This window comes from Capra hircus, chromosome 29 (genome assembly GCF_001704415.2).
Source record: "Capra hircus breed San Clemente chromosome 29, ASM170441v1, whole genome shotgun sequence".
NCBI lineage: Eukaryota > Metazoa > Chordata > Mammalia > Artiodactyla > Bovidae > Capra > Capra hircus.
The window spans coordinates 34034511-34048228 of record NC_030836.1 but is presented as its reverse complement, the minus strand read 5'-3'; the positions used below and the strand labels follow the sequence as shown (position 1 = coordinate 34048228).

Here is a 13718-nt window from a genome sequence, read left to right as displayed (position 1 = left end):
ACTTGGTGACTGAATAGCAACAACCATGATATAAAAATATTTTTTGAAAAATAATAATATCATTCTCATAATGAGCGTAGTCTTCCTGACTTGACATTACCCTCTTTATTCACTCTCCCATCTTCCCACACCCCTGGACACTGGCATGTAATACATTCATAATTCTATAGATGAGAGAAAAGTGCAAGGAATTAAAATTTGTTCTATAAACCCTAAACCACAAGAGACAATTGTAGCGTCTTGGAGGACCTCCTTCAGATGAGGTGACCTGACTTCAGAAAGATGGGCAAAGCCATGTGCTCATTCCTGAAGGGCCCTAATTGACAGTTGTTTGGCGGGATGCCCTGAATGCCTTTGGGCCCAAGGCTCACCTCACAGGTGCACACACGGTTTTCTTACCTGATGTTTGTCAGCTCTGGTGCTTGGGATCTTGAGTGGTACTGACTAGTAGATAAAAGTCAGAAACGTAACGTTTGTGGTACAGACTTCAAGAAGGCATCACTGAAGGAGCAGGCAGATGCTTTCATGGAGGGGGGACCACTGCCATCCATCTGGACTTGGTAACATACCCCCTGACCATTGGTCGCTGCACCCCGAGGGCACCCTTGGAGACTAGTGCTGGTCCCCAAATCTGCTGCAGACACCACGATCTGGTGTCCCCTGACCACCTGCTTTCTGGTTCTCACGTGAAGTTTGTAACGTCATGATGTGCACTCCTCTCCTCTCACTGATGACACTCACGCTTTCTTGGAATCTGGTCATGCACACTGTGCCGAGGCTGCCGAGAGCAGGTGGTGGAGCTCAGCCTCTCTGCAGCCCGTCTCCGTGACCATTCTCTGTCTGTGGCCACCAGGTGCAGACACGCTGGCCCCCAGGACCTGCCTTCACACCTGCCCGTCCTCCTGTTATGCCCTTGTCTTTGACTCAACACTGCGGGGCCTTCCAAATTTAGCTCAGGGTGGCCTCCTCCTCCGATGCTCTCTGAGTGTTTCCCCTCCCCCTCGAACCAGCCAGAGCCCCTGTCAGTGTAACAGGCATAGTTGGTTGCACCAGTGATGGAGGTGAGGGGGAAGCTGAGGAGCCAATCAGGAGACTGAACACCATCCGCTTATACCCATGCTCTTCCCATCCATATGCATCTCCAGGCTGGGGGCATGCAGGGAGGGGCACTGGGTCACGTTAGGGGGCCAGACCCAACCATCAGAAGCTGGGCTGGAGCCCCTGGGAGATGCAACCAAGGCCACAGATCCCTCCCAGATGGGAGGGAAGGTCCCCCTGTTCCATCCTGCCCTTCCCCAAAGGACCCTGTCCTGCACTGAAACCTGAGGACAAAGAGGCCTGGGAGGTGTGGGGGATGCAGTTCGCTGGACTAGAGCTAAGGAGAGGCAGCCAGGAAGTGGACAAGCAGACAGGTGCAGTGGTGACTGAGCCCCTTCTCTGGACTCACAGCAGCAGACCTAGTGGTCACCACGTTGCATCTTCTCATGATTAGCGCGACCTCCAATATGCCCCAGGGACCTGGCACAAGGCTGGTGCAGAGAGGTAGTGAAGGAACTCATGCCAAGGTCTGCAAAGTTATGACGTTTTGTAGAAATGCAGCTGATTGTCATGTAGGTCAAGCCAGAAGCATGAACGTGACTGAGGGTGGCCGATTTCCAGATCTTGCTTCACCACGGGTCACAGACAGACAGCTCCACTCTTTTCCCTGGTGCCATCCTCGTTTGTGGGTTTGAAAATGAAAAGTAATGCAATTTTTCAATAGGAGGCTGTGGATGAATAAACTGCCTGTTCAGAAAGGTAAGAAAGGTGCTGTGACCAGCCCAGGTTAGAGGAGAGTGAGAATAGAAATGTCCATGGAGCACTCTGCAGAGCTTATGCTAAGCTCATACTTTCTCAAGAGGTGAGTCTTTCCCAGCATCTGTGGATCCAAGCAGGATTTGCCCAGCCCCCACCAGCCATAGAAGTTCAAAGTTCCTGAGTGACTCACATTTAGTTCAAATTATGCATTAGAAAATTTCCCTTAGAAATCGAGTGTTCTGTTAAAATGAGTGTTTCTTTGTATTACAACTACATTCTACTAGCCTAGTAAACCCTCCAGCAATGAAAATAATAGTATTCAGTCTTCTACACGAAGACAAAAAGCGTATTTGCCAAGCTCTGTGCAGGGAAGGAAATACCATTTTTATTTGTTCTGTTGTTGAGATTGAACAGATCAGAGAGGTCTGTCAGGCTGGGGGCTGGGGGCGCCGGTGTGCCCCCCTCTGCCTCGTCTGTGTACCTCTTGGTCCATCTTACTGGCCAGATCACTTATGACCCTTTGGCTTTTACAGGCTCCTACTGGTGGAGTGACGAGTCCTTCATCTCAGAAGTGGAGGGCCGTGCCTTGGCAAGGGTCTTAAAATACCCTGATGCATAAAGAATTGCTATCTTTAGTGCAACGGATGCTGAAGCCATAGACCTCCAGGTCCTTTGATTCCTCCCAGAAAGAAAGTCCCAAAGGCGTTGAGCTCTGCTTGGCTGATGTGCTGGAATAATTAAAAAATAGTAAACTAGGACCGTCACCCATGTTTCCTTGCTTCCTGTCGCTCATTTATCTTCCTCCAGAGCACTTATCCTCTGATGCATTTGCTTTTTTGGTTGTTTGTTTATGTCAGCCCCAGGAGAATGGGGGCTTTGCCTTGTTTTGACTATGATGCTGTGTGTGGCATGTGGAATCTTAGTTGCCGAATCAGAGATTGAACCCCAGCCGCTGCAGTGGAAGCATGGAGTCTTAACCCCCAGACCGCCAGGGAAGTCTCACATCCTTTCTTTTCTAAAGTCACCGTTCTGTACCCGCCTCTGAGAACAGACACGCTATGGAGGCTCCGTACATACACACGTACAGGATATACATATTCCAGACCCCTGTGGAACTTCAGGGCAAAGATTAGCCAAGAGTTACAAGTGTCAGTCTAGTTCCCTGCCTGTCCCTACACCCCAAGTACCTCCTTCGAAACAGGAGAAGAACTCAGGTTGCTCTGGAACCAAGATCTCGGGACTCTGTTGAATTAAATCCATCTTGTCACTCCCATCTGCCTGCTTCCATGTCGGTGTAGATTAATTACAACATAATAGAACACACAGAATATAGCATCTTCACAATAGTCCCGGGTCCTTTACAGTCTTACAATCTAATTAAATTGTAGCTTTGAACATGAATTTCTTTAGTTTAAATGCATAAACTAAGCAGACAGACCCCGTTTTTTTCAACCTCCCTCTTCTAAAACTAAAAGACCAGCTGATTTCAGCGTCCCTGAGTATTATTAATTACCAGTAGCTAAAATCAATGCACAGGGTTTGTCTAGGAAGCTATTTCCTCCTTAGGTGAATGGCTGAGAATACAATACGTGATCATCAGTGATTTGGGATGGGTGTGGATGGAGGCTGAGAAAAGGCTGGAGCTTGGCATTGCCTTCCCCTCCCTGTGCAGGAGGCAGAGAATGAAACTTGACTCTGTAAGGAAGACAAAGGTGGAGATGATTTTCTCGCACACGTACATGGCCAACGTGGCAGAGAGAAGACAAATGCATGGAACACAGGCTTCCTCTCCAGGGACCCATACCTGCGGTTTGGAGCAAGCTGACGTGCACTCCTTTCACCAAGAAACTGCCCTCCTGAGGAGCTGCGGGGAGGGGCTGGAACTAGGGAGCCCACCAACAAAAAGAATGATGAAGTGGCCCTTTAAATATCAATCTCTGGAGCCCCAAACCCGGTGGATGTTCCCTTAAGTATTCAAATGAGATTGCAGCATCAGATTGGTATGCATTAGGCTGGTTTCAATGAAAATTAACATGTAATTGCTTCAAATGAAGTAAGTGAGGAGGTAATCTGTTCTTAAATTGGATTCCCAGGATTTTGTGGTACCATAATGCAGCTGTGAAATGAAATATATTTTAAGGATGATGTCCTCAAGGGGGTGCAGCGGCTAAGAGGGGGAGGAGCAGAGAGAGGAGAACCACTCTCCCCCCGCAGTCAGCCTCACTCCCTCTCAGGCTGGTTCCCCAACTGCCAGTGGATGAAGCAACTCTCCTCCTCTACGCTTGGGCAGCTCCCCTTTTCCTGCCGCCTAAACCGAAGCCACCTACCCCGTGGGTCCTCTTCACCCTCTTCCAGCGTCAGGAGCTGATTCCTGGTGGCACGGAACACTCCCGGCCCCATCGCTCTATGCTCTTCCTTCCGAGCTGGATGGAAGATGCTCATTCTGGTTGAGGCCCCTACTGAGACCCTCCGTCCTGAGGCTTGTGGCCCCGGGGTTGGTCGTTTCCTCCGGAGCACAGAGTGCAGCAGTTGAATCACAGCTCCCTGTCCTCCTGGTGCCCAAATAAGGGGAGGTGATGCTTCACCTCATGACTGACCCTTTTGATATCAAAGACTTAGCCTGGAGCAACAGCAGCAGTAGCAGCCATCAAACTCATGACCACCTCTAAAGTCTGTGTCTAACCAGACTGGGCCCCACTCCCACCCACCTCCCCGGCAGTCATGATATGGTCTTCGAAGTCTGGAGATGAGCCTGGGAATAATTAACCGTCTTACCCTTCAGGCAAGATGAGAAGCGGGGTGAGGACTCAGTGTAGGTTAATGCATTAAATGGTTTGTCTTTGCTGCCCTAGGCTGAAATGGAGTTTTTAGTCCCCCTTTGAAATGAGCCAATGGTCCTCAGGTCCTGTGGCCTCAGTGCTCTTACGGAAGAGACGTCTCTGGTGGGCTCTGGGGGCCTCCTGCCCCCAGGCACAGATGGGCAGAGCTGTTAGAGGAAATGAATCACCTGTCGGCGGGCAGGCAGAGCTGTGGTGAGGTTCACGGTGGTGCTGCTTCTGGGCTGGCCTGAGTTCCCCGTCAAGGGGCTTGGGACCAGGCTGGTAGGGCAACTGTTCCTCAGCTCGTGAAGAGATAAGGATTTATAATAGGCTGTATAAAGAATATATGTTTCAATAAAGGAGCCCCCATCCGCGCTACGGAGCAGGGAAATTAACAGGAAACTGGGAAGAACGAGTTTCTGTGGAGTCACGGATGCACCGCGGAACGGGCGCCAGTCTGAGCCTGGCTCGCCTTCCCCCAGTCACAGCTTGGTTTTACAGCTCGGTTGATGATGTTTTTAATTCCTGTCTTTGTTTCTCCCTCTGTTTATGTTGCTATTTTCTTTCTGCACATGTTTGAACAGCTCTGGCTTTAAAGCTGATCAGAGCTAATGGCTTCTTCAGATGTACATGCTGTATTTCTCTCTTGGTACGTGTGACCAAGAAGATTTTTGAAAGGACACCAGGCTGGTTCCCTTCTCCTTGGGGACTGCTGGGCTGATGGATTCAGAGAAGATAAAATGCAGCCGAGAGGGAGAGGGAGGAGAGGAGACAGCACCTGGCTGAGGACAGGTCTCCCTGGAAACGATGGCCCGAGGCCCCTGAGGTTACCCTGGCTATTGGTTTTTATTTCTTACTGGAGGCATGGCCACAAGGTTGCATAGAAAATCAGGGTCTTTGCTGTTGGCAGAAGGGGGACTAGGCCACAGTGTTGACATTTTTATTTGCTATGTATAGGGACTCCAACCTCCGGTTTCTCTTAGGAAGAGAAGTTCTCTACCACTTTAGACAAATCATCTGTATGGATTGTTCCCTATCTTTCTTCATCTGACAATGCGAGGAGACTATTATTTGCTTATCTGCCTAGGGTTCTGCAAAGATTTGCAGCCATCTCGTCCCCATGCCGATCGCAACAAAAGAGCCTGGCAATGTGCAGATGCTGTGTCTGCTTTCTGCTTCATTTGTGCTCAGCCCCACTGCCAGCCCTTGGTAGGATCTGGTGAGGCTGCTGTAAGCTGATCCTGGTTAGGAGAGGCTGGATGGAAATGAACATCTTGGTGTGTGTGTGTGTGTGTGTGTGTGTGTGTGTGTGTGTGTGTGTGTGTCTATGGTACACACAAGTGCATCAATCTATCCCCTGATGATCTTCTATCTTGTATTAATCACTTTGACGCCCTTCTGCTGTCAGAACCCATCACATGGCCCCCTGGATGTGCTCTTCTGGTTTTACCCTCTCCGAAGTTTGCAGAGTTTGCAGAGAAGAGTAGGAAAGGCCATGGTTGTATTCCTGTTTTAGAGACACAGAAGGAGCGTTCCCTACACAAGCCTGAGGAAGTGTAATTTATCTTCATCACTGGGTCGTCCGTATGATGACATCCACACGCCCTTCTACCCGGGACCTCATTTGCTTTGAATATTAAATCAGGGTCACGGTGTTAATGTCCTGTTCTTAAAACACGAGACAGCATCAAGGTCCAAGTATAAAAAGTAAAATATAAACCCGAATGCATAAAGCCGATGCAGCCGGGGATATTTCAGTCTGACACAGAGAGAGAACAAAATCCAAGTGCTGCCTGTGACTCCCAGGGTCACTAGGGGCTTGAGGAGCTGCTCAGGCTGAGGGACCACATGGAAAACGCCCGGCTCCATTCGCTGAAGTAAAAGGACTACGAAGTGTAGAAAATATAAGTGAAAAGCTGGTCTGGGGACTTGCCTGGTGGTCCAGTGCTTAAGGCTCCACCTTCAACCGCAAGGGGTGTGTATTCCATCCTTGACTCGGGAGCTAGGATCCCACACGCCGGGTGGCCCGGAAACCAAAACAGAAGCAATGTTGTAACAGATTCGATCAAGACTTTAAAACATTGTCCACAGCAAAATAAATAAATAAATCTTAAAAAAAAAAAAAGAAAGCTGGTCCATACTGAGATCCTGTTCTGAGGTCCACCCCTCCCCCGACCTATGCCGTCCCTTCCCATCGCTATCTTAAATTCGACTTCAGAAGCTTCAGTTCTCATTTTATTCTCCTCCCCCATGTGTAATTGATGTCCCCACAAGCTCCACGGCCCTCTCTTCCAACCAGCGGACCCACCCCTTCTGTTCATCTTCTCTCTCCAAGGAGCCCAGACTGACAATTTTGCCAATAGTTTTCATGCATAATAACTTAAGTGCATCACTTTCGCACAAACATGCTAGCGTTCAAGTTCAATTCTTCTCCTCCTCGCCTTTTGTACCTGGCAAATCTATTCCTCTGACGTGTGTTTAGGAAGATGGCTTCGTTCTATGCCTGTGCCATTAGTGGCAATTGCACAAAGCAGAAACACAAATTACCTGCATTCTGCAGACATGGCTAATAACCTAGACACCACGGGCTGGCATTCAGTGCAGCCCCCGCCTCCTTGCAGGAGCCTGAAAACGGACACCCGAACCGCCTATTAGTGTGAAATGTAGGTAAAGTGCAGAGGCTCGGGAGAGTCTGTTTGGGAGGCTCTGTATGCCGGACGCTGGGGTCTCTGTGCCCTTGCCCTGAAGGAGGGCTCTGTGCCAGCCTCTCTGGGGAGATCTGGAGCTGGGGAGCTTAGGACCCTGCAGAGGCTGATAATTCCTATGAAAATAACCCCTGCTGGAAAAGGAGCAGATAAGCCGCCCACCAGGGGGGCCAAGGAGGGCGCTTCCTGGTGTTGGGACCTGGAGAGGCACGCGTGGGTTCCCCACTGCACTGCTCTGGAAGATTCTCTGCCCACTGGTTTTATTTAGGCAACTCTGTAGTCAGCAAATCAGCCTCCCCTGGGCTGTTCAAGTCAAATCCACAGGGTTTTCATGGGAATAAATACTTATAACAAAGAACCGGGGCTCCTCCAATGCCACCTACTGTCAGACTTTAGGGATGTGTTCAGGGAAGCCTAAAGGTGTGCCTCACCTGCCTTGGGAGGAAACAGGGTCCTTTTTGTGAATGGGCTCCCCTTTCCTGCCAGCCCTGGGCAGCCAGTATAGACACCAGGAGTCTCAGCAGTGCAGCCTCCAAAGGGAGCAGGGGGCCCACGCTGGAGAACACCTGGCGCTGGGCAGACTGGCCCTTCCCAGGACCTATGCTGCCAGACTCAGCCTTTCGAACGCCCTAGTTGGTGTTGCTGTAAAGACATTTCATCTCACCCTGCTTGGACTTACTCCAGGTGTGGGGCTTATCACAGTGCAGCCCAGATTTGATTCTTGATGCTCGTTACACACACACACACACACACACACACACACACACACACACACACACATTCATCCAACAGGAAACAAAGAACTCAGAGAACAGAAAACCTGTCTTTCTGTTTTCTTCTCTCTCCCCTGTCCAGTCCCTGCCTTATGACTTACTACCTGGCTTTCCTCGTTCCCTCCCGAGCCCTGTCCTGTCAGCCTCCTTGTTTCTCCATCCTGACCACCCCTGTGCTCCTCTCTGTCTCTTTTTCTGTCATTTGTAATGAGTCTGCTGGGCACCAGTGGGTCAGTGCTGTGAACCACCAGGGATCAGTGTGAGGGCCACAGTGACAAGGAGTGAAACAGGTAGATTTCACAGCTTCATGTCAAGCGCACTGTCCACGGCAGGGACAGCGAGGACGCTGGAGGGCGAGGGTGGTTTGGGGAGAGGGGTGGGCCGAGGACTGGCTGCATAGCAGGGAGGGGTGCACCTGTGTGCTTCCACATGGATAGGTTCATGGCAACGGATCTGCCATCTCTCCCAAACCAGACGCGTCCTCAGAGGGAGACCCACCCATCTCTGCCAGCTCGGATGGTGGGGGTATCTGTGGGCCCAGGGCATACATCAGAGCCCCCCGCAGCCCTCCTTCTTGAGAGGTCCTGGGACTGGTCCTTCTGTAGACAGCACTGTGTGAACATCCCGTACACTGGTCAACAGGTGTCTGCCCACTTTCAGGGGACCAGCCAGCAGGAGCGGCCTCTGAGGCTCAGCCAGAGGCCCCCACCCCACAGGCATTGGCAGGCTGGGTGGGGAAGCGATGCCAGTCCAGAGGGTCCTCAGAGAGCCACCCGTGACACTCACCTTCTAGGCTGAGACCCCTGTAGGCACCGCCCATGCCTTGTTCCAGGGCTCTGCCCTCACCCCCTCGCCCCGAAGGGGATGGGACCTGGCTACAGAGTGCCAGTCTCCTGGAGACAGGCCACCGGAGGTCCTGTCCCCGCCTTGTGACTTATTACCTGTGTGACCGTGGGTGATCTGTCAGCTTTGCTTCCTTGCGTGTAGAGTGGGGATGTTGCTGACCACGGCCTAGCTGAGCAAGTCGAGGGAGAGCAGAGTCCTGGTGCCCAGTGCCCGCTGGCCCCCAGGACGTGTTCCCTGCTCTTGCTACTGTACCTTCCTCCCTCCCCCACCCCGCCCACCCCCAGCTTCCCAACCTGGATGAGCATCCCTTCATCCCTAGTCCGCATCCCTCCATCCTTCCCGGGCCTTGCCCTACCCTGCCTCTGCCCGCTGCCCTATCGGGCTAGACCACGGGGGGGTCTCACAGATGCTCTTCACTTCTCAACATGCTCTCCCATGGCAGCGACAGCCTTTCACGACACAGGTCTGAGCACATTCTCATCCTGTCTGAAACTCTTAGACTCTACATGTCAGATTCCAGATGCCTCAGGGTCCAGATCCCACAGAAAAGACCCTTCATGGTGGTGTCTCTGCTCACCTGTCGAGGTTTTTCATGCACCTGATTTCTGTCTGAACCCTGCCCTCCAGCCACTCTGAGATTCAGTAATAATTCTCAGGTTTATCCATCAGAAAAATCTGTGGAGCTTGTTTGGAATTTGGGCTTGGGGTCTATTTCTAAAAGTCTATCTTTAGACAGATTCCATGACTGTGTCTGATGTGCTGCACTAATACCACCCTGAACATGCTCTGTCTTGGGCTACACAGCAGGCAGGCACCTTGTCCTGTTGACCCTTGGGTCACCAGGCCCTAGCACGTTGACTGGTTCACAGTAGGGTTTCAGCTTTTTTGGTGACTTGTTGATGATTAATAAATGAAGGATATTTCCCGTGATAGCAGAATGAGACTCAGCACATGCACGCACAGGATGCAGGGAAGTGAAAGAGAGTGTGGGCTTCCCCGGTAGCTCAGCTGGTAAAGGATCCGCCTGCAGTGCAGGAGACCCTGGTTCAATCCCTGGGTTGGGAAGATCCCCTGGAAAAGGGATAGGCTACCCACTCCAGTATTCTCGGGCTTCCCTGGTGGCTCAGATGGTAAAGAATCCACCTGTCATGTGGGAGACCTGGGCTCGATCCTTGAGTTGGGAAGATGCCCTGGAGGAGGGCATGGGAACCCACTCCAGTGTTCTTGCCTGGAGAATCCCCATGGACAGAGGAGCCTGGCGGGCTACAGTCCTTGGGGTTGCAAAGAATTGGACACGATTGAGCAACTAAGCACCAGCGCAAGAAGAGAATATTGCGCGCATGTTTGTATGTGTGTGAGAGAGAGACAGAGGGAGAGAGAGAGGCAGTCTAGCCGGGGGAATGTGTGGGCTGTTGGCAGAGGGAAGGAGCAGGCCCAGGAAAGGTGCGACATCACACGTTGTAAGCACTGTGAGTCTTCATAGGCACCACTGCATGATGGGGGTGGGAGACGCGTTTCAGTGGGGGTCTGGCCATCTGTGTGTGTGAGTGAATGTATGTGGATGGGAACAGGAGGACCAGGACAAACAGCCAAGGGGAAAAGCGTCCTGCATCCGTCAGTTCTTTCCAGGAGAGGAGTCTGGTGGATGGGATCTGTAGGTACTAGAACTCTGCGGCAGCAAAGCCGCAGCCCAGCTGTGGCCAGTGACTTCTCCATGGTGAGGTGGCAGGTGCCGGGAGAGAGCCCGGGTGGCGGTGGCAGGACATCTGCACCAGCCATTCGCCACTAGAGATGGAGGTGGCTCCTTTTTTATTCCTTCCATCACCCCTTCTCCTCTGTGATAGATGGGGCCGAGCTGTTTGCGGTGTGCAGAGGCTGACAAAACGCAGTGATCAGATTGGAAATCAAAGCTCTCCCGGCGCTGGCTGGCCGGGTGCCTGCCTTCCTGCTACCTCCCGCAGTGGGTGCAGCAGAGGGATGAAGCAGCTGCTGCCGTTTTCCCCCAGGAGTTGTTTGGGGTTTTACTTTTATTTCTCCCAAGACAGAGTTGCTGGAGAGGGTAGCCAAGGCCGCCAAAGAAAGGAGACAGAAGGCAAGCATTGGAATGCATGGGAGAAAGAGCCGTGCACACGGGGACGAGAGACAAGACAGGCAGCTGAGGGAAGCCTTTGTCCCTGCCTTTTTTCCTGTGTTCTCTGATTTCTACCTGGCCTCCTATCTTTTTCCCAGCTGCCCTGCCTCTGTCGTCAGAGGCACTCCACAAAGCATGGTTTAGCGCACAGGGTGTGATGGAAATGATTCACGTGTTCTGCTCCCTGGAATGGCTGGGAAACTGAGGCAGGCACATTGGGGGTTCTTTAACTGGACCCTCTTTGGTCCTACCAACTCCCTGTCTTTGGCATCAGAAAGTATCCATCCTCACATTCTCCTTACAGGATGAAGCGTTGATTCATGCCTCTGCTTCTCTGACCCCCTTCTCCCAGGACGCTTCATGCCTGGAACTGCCCCTCAGGGTCCCCGACCTAAGTGTTATGGGTTGACTCTGCCCTCTGCTGGATCAAAAGGTGGAAATGAGGCAGAAAAGGGGAATCGTTCCAGAAAACACATGCTGGCATGCTTCCCAGGAAAGTCTTTGGTTAAAGCAACCCAAACCCTAAATGAATACAGCTCAGTATGTCTATGATGTATTAATACCCTGATAAGCCGGTCAGAATAGGTTTCCAAATAGACCTGTTACATAAGAGGCAATAAATACTGTCTCTCTTCTCTCCATGCTTGTGGATAGAGAAGGGCCTTTGTGCAGGATCCTGGGGCCTTAGAGACAAAGTCCTGGAGATTCTGACCTCTTAACTGTCGGGGTGGGATGGGAGGGTGGGGTTCTGAATCCTATAACGTAGGTCTCCCGTGACACCCACACCACGCAATCCTGCCCTTTGCTCACCGCTTAATGACTTTCTATTTTGTTTTACAACCTACAATCTGCTGCCTGTCCCGGTCAACAGTATCTCTTTTTCCTGCTGCTGCTGCCGCCTCGGATGCTTTTATGGCCATCGATTCCCTCCACTGGTTCCCCAAAGAGGTTCTTTTCCTTGAGCCGGAGCGTCATTCCTGCGGATTACAGTGCCTGCCACTCTGCACTCCGATTTATTGCCATCCTGGGCTTTATTGTCCCCTACACTTGCAGCCAGGCCTCATTCATTTCGTTTTCTGGGGCAAGCAGAATGCAGGAAGTTGCTATTAATGGGAGAAAGAATGTCATCCCGGCAGGGTTAGTGATGTCTGCCTTTATGGTCTGCAGTTCCAGAGCCTGGCTGTGGCCCGAGCGCCACTCCTCTTCCCAGAAGTGATGAACCCAGTAGGAATCTCCCTTAGGAACTGACCGTCTGAAAGCTTGGCACTCTTTGCAAGCTTCAGTGGACAAACGGTGTTCTTGTTTTGGGGCAAGCTTGGCCATACGTCCTACACTTTCCCCTGTGTGTGACCAGCAGTTTGCATCTAGAGGGAGGGCTGGACAGAGCTGTAGGTGAGGTCTGAGTGCAGAGGGCTGGGCGCGAGGGAGGTGGAGAGGAGGCAGGCGTAGCACGTGACATGTCAGTTCCCTTTAAGAGGGCTTTGCAGGTTTCCCAGACACTAATGTATGTGAATCCAATTGAAGTCACTCTATGGGTTATATTTACTTTGATAAACATGTTTACTAATCACTTATCACAAATCAAATAGTAGAGCAATTTCTAAACAGTGTCCCACAGATAATAAATGTCTTTTGCATATGAATGGAAAATGTTACATCTCAGCTGTTTGTTGCAAGTTTGGCTCACTCTCTCAGAAGTAGAATTTAGAAACTGGCCACGGGCTGCAAAGAGCAAAAGGGCAGCATCTCCTCCTCCAGGGAACTTCCTCAGCTCCTGTGGACTGCCCCCAGGCTGTGTAGTCTTCAGCTCCTTCATACAGGAGCAGGAACCACAAAAAAGCCTCCCAGTGGGTTACACTTGTGGGTGTAGTTCACCCAATCTAACTAGCCAGGAGACCTTACAGAGACAGCTGATGAGGTTGGAGACCACCAAGGACTGTGTTGGGATTTTTTCCTGGCATGGGCTCAAGTTGATAGGCACAGAAGCCTTGTCTTTACAAAACGTTCCCAGGAAAGTACATTTGCCAAGGCAGTATGGCTGGGGGATGGGGTGGCTGAGATAGCATCTGTTTGGTCTTGTATTCTTCTTTTTTTTTTAATGTTATTGAAGTAGAGTGGACTTACAATATGTTAATTTCTGTTGTATAACTGAAGGAGGACACAATGGTTCGCTAGAATCAATGATTCAGTGGACCTGAATTTGAACAAACTCTGTGAAGCAGTGAGGGACAAGGAGGCCTGATGTCCTGCAGTTCATGGAGTTGCAGAGTCAGGCATGACTTACAGACTGAACAACAACAACATTTACACACACACACACACACACACACATATATGTATACACATATATGTATACACATAACACACACGTATGTGTATACACATATATGTATATATACACATATGTATGTCTGTACACATATATGTACACACACATATATGTATATATATACACACACAATTATATATGTATATATATACACACACACAATTATATATGTATATATACACACACAATTATATATGTATATACACACACAATTATATATGTATATATATATACACACAATTATATATGTATACATACACACACATATATATGTATATATACACACATATATATGTACACACATATGTGTATATATAC

At 50.5% G+C, this 13718-nt stretch overlaps 1 protein-coding gene across 5 annotated transcripts in view; it reads left to right on the top strand.

The window, feature by feature from the left end:
- Positions 1-13718, top strand: part of NTM (neurotrimin) — a 959643-nt gene that overhangs the window by 751257 nt on the left and 194668 nt on the right. The window lies entirely within an intron of this gene.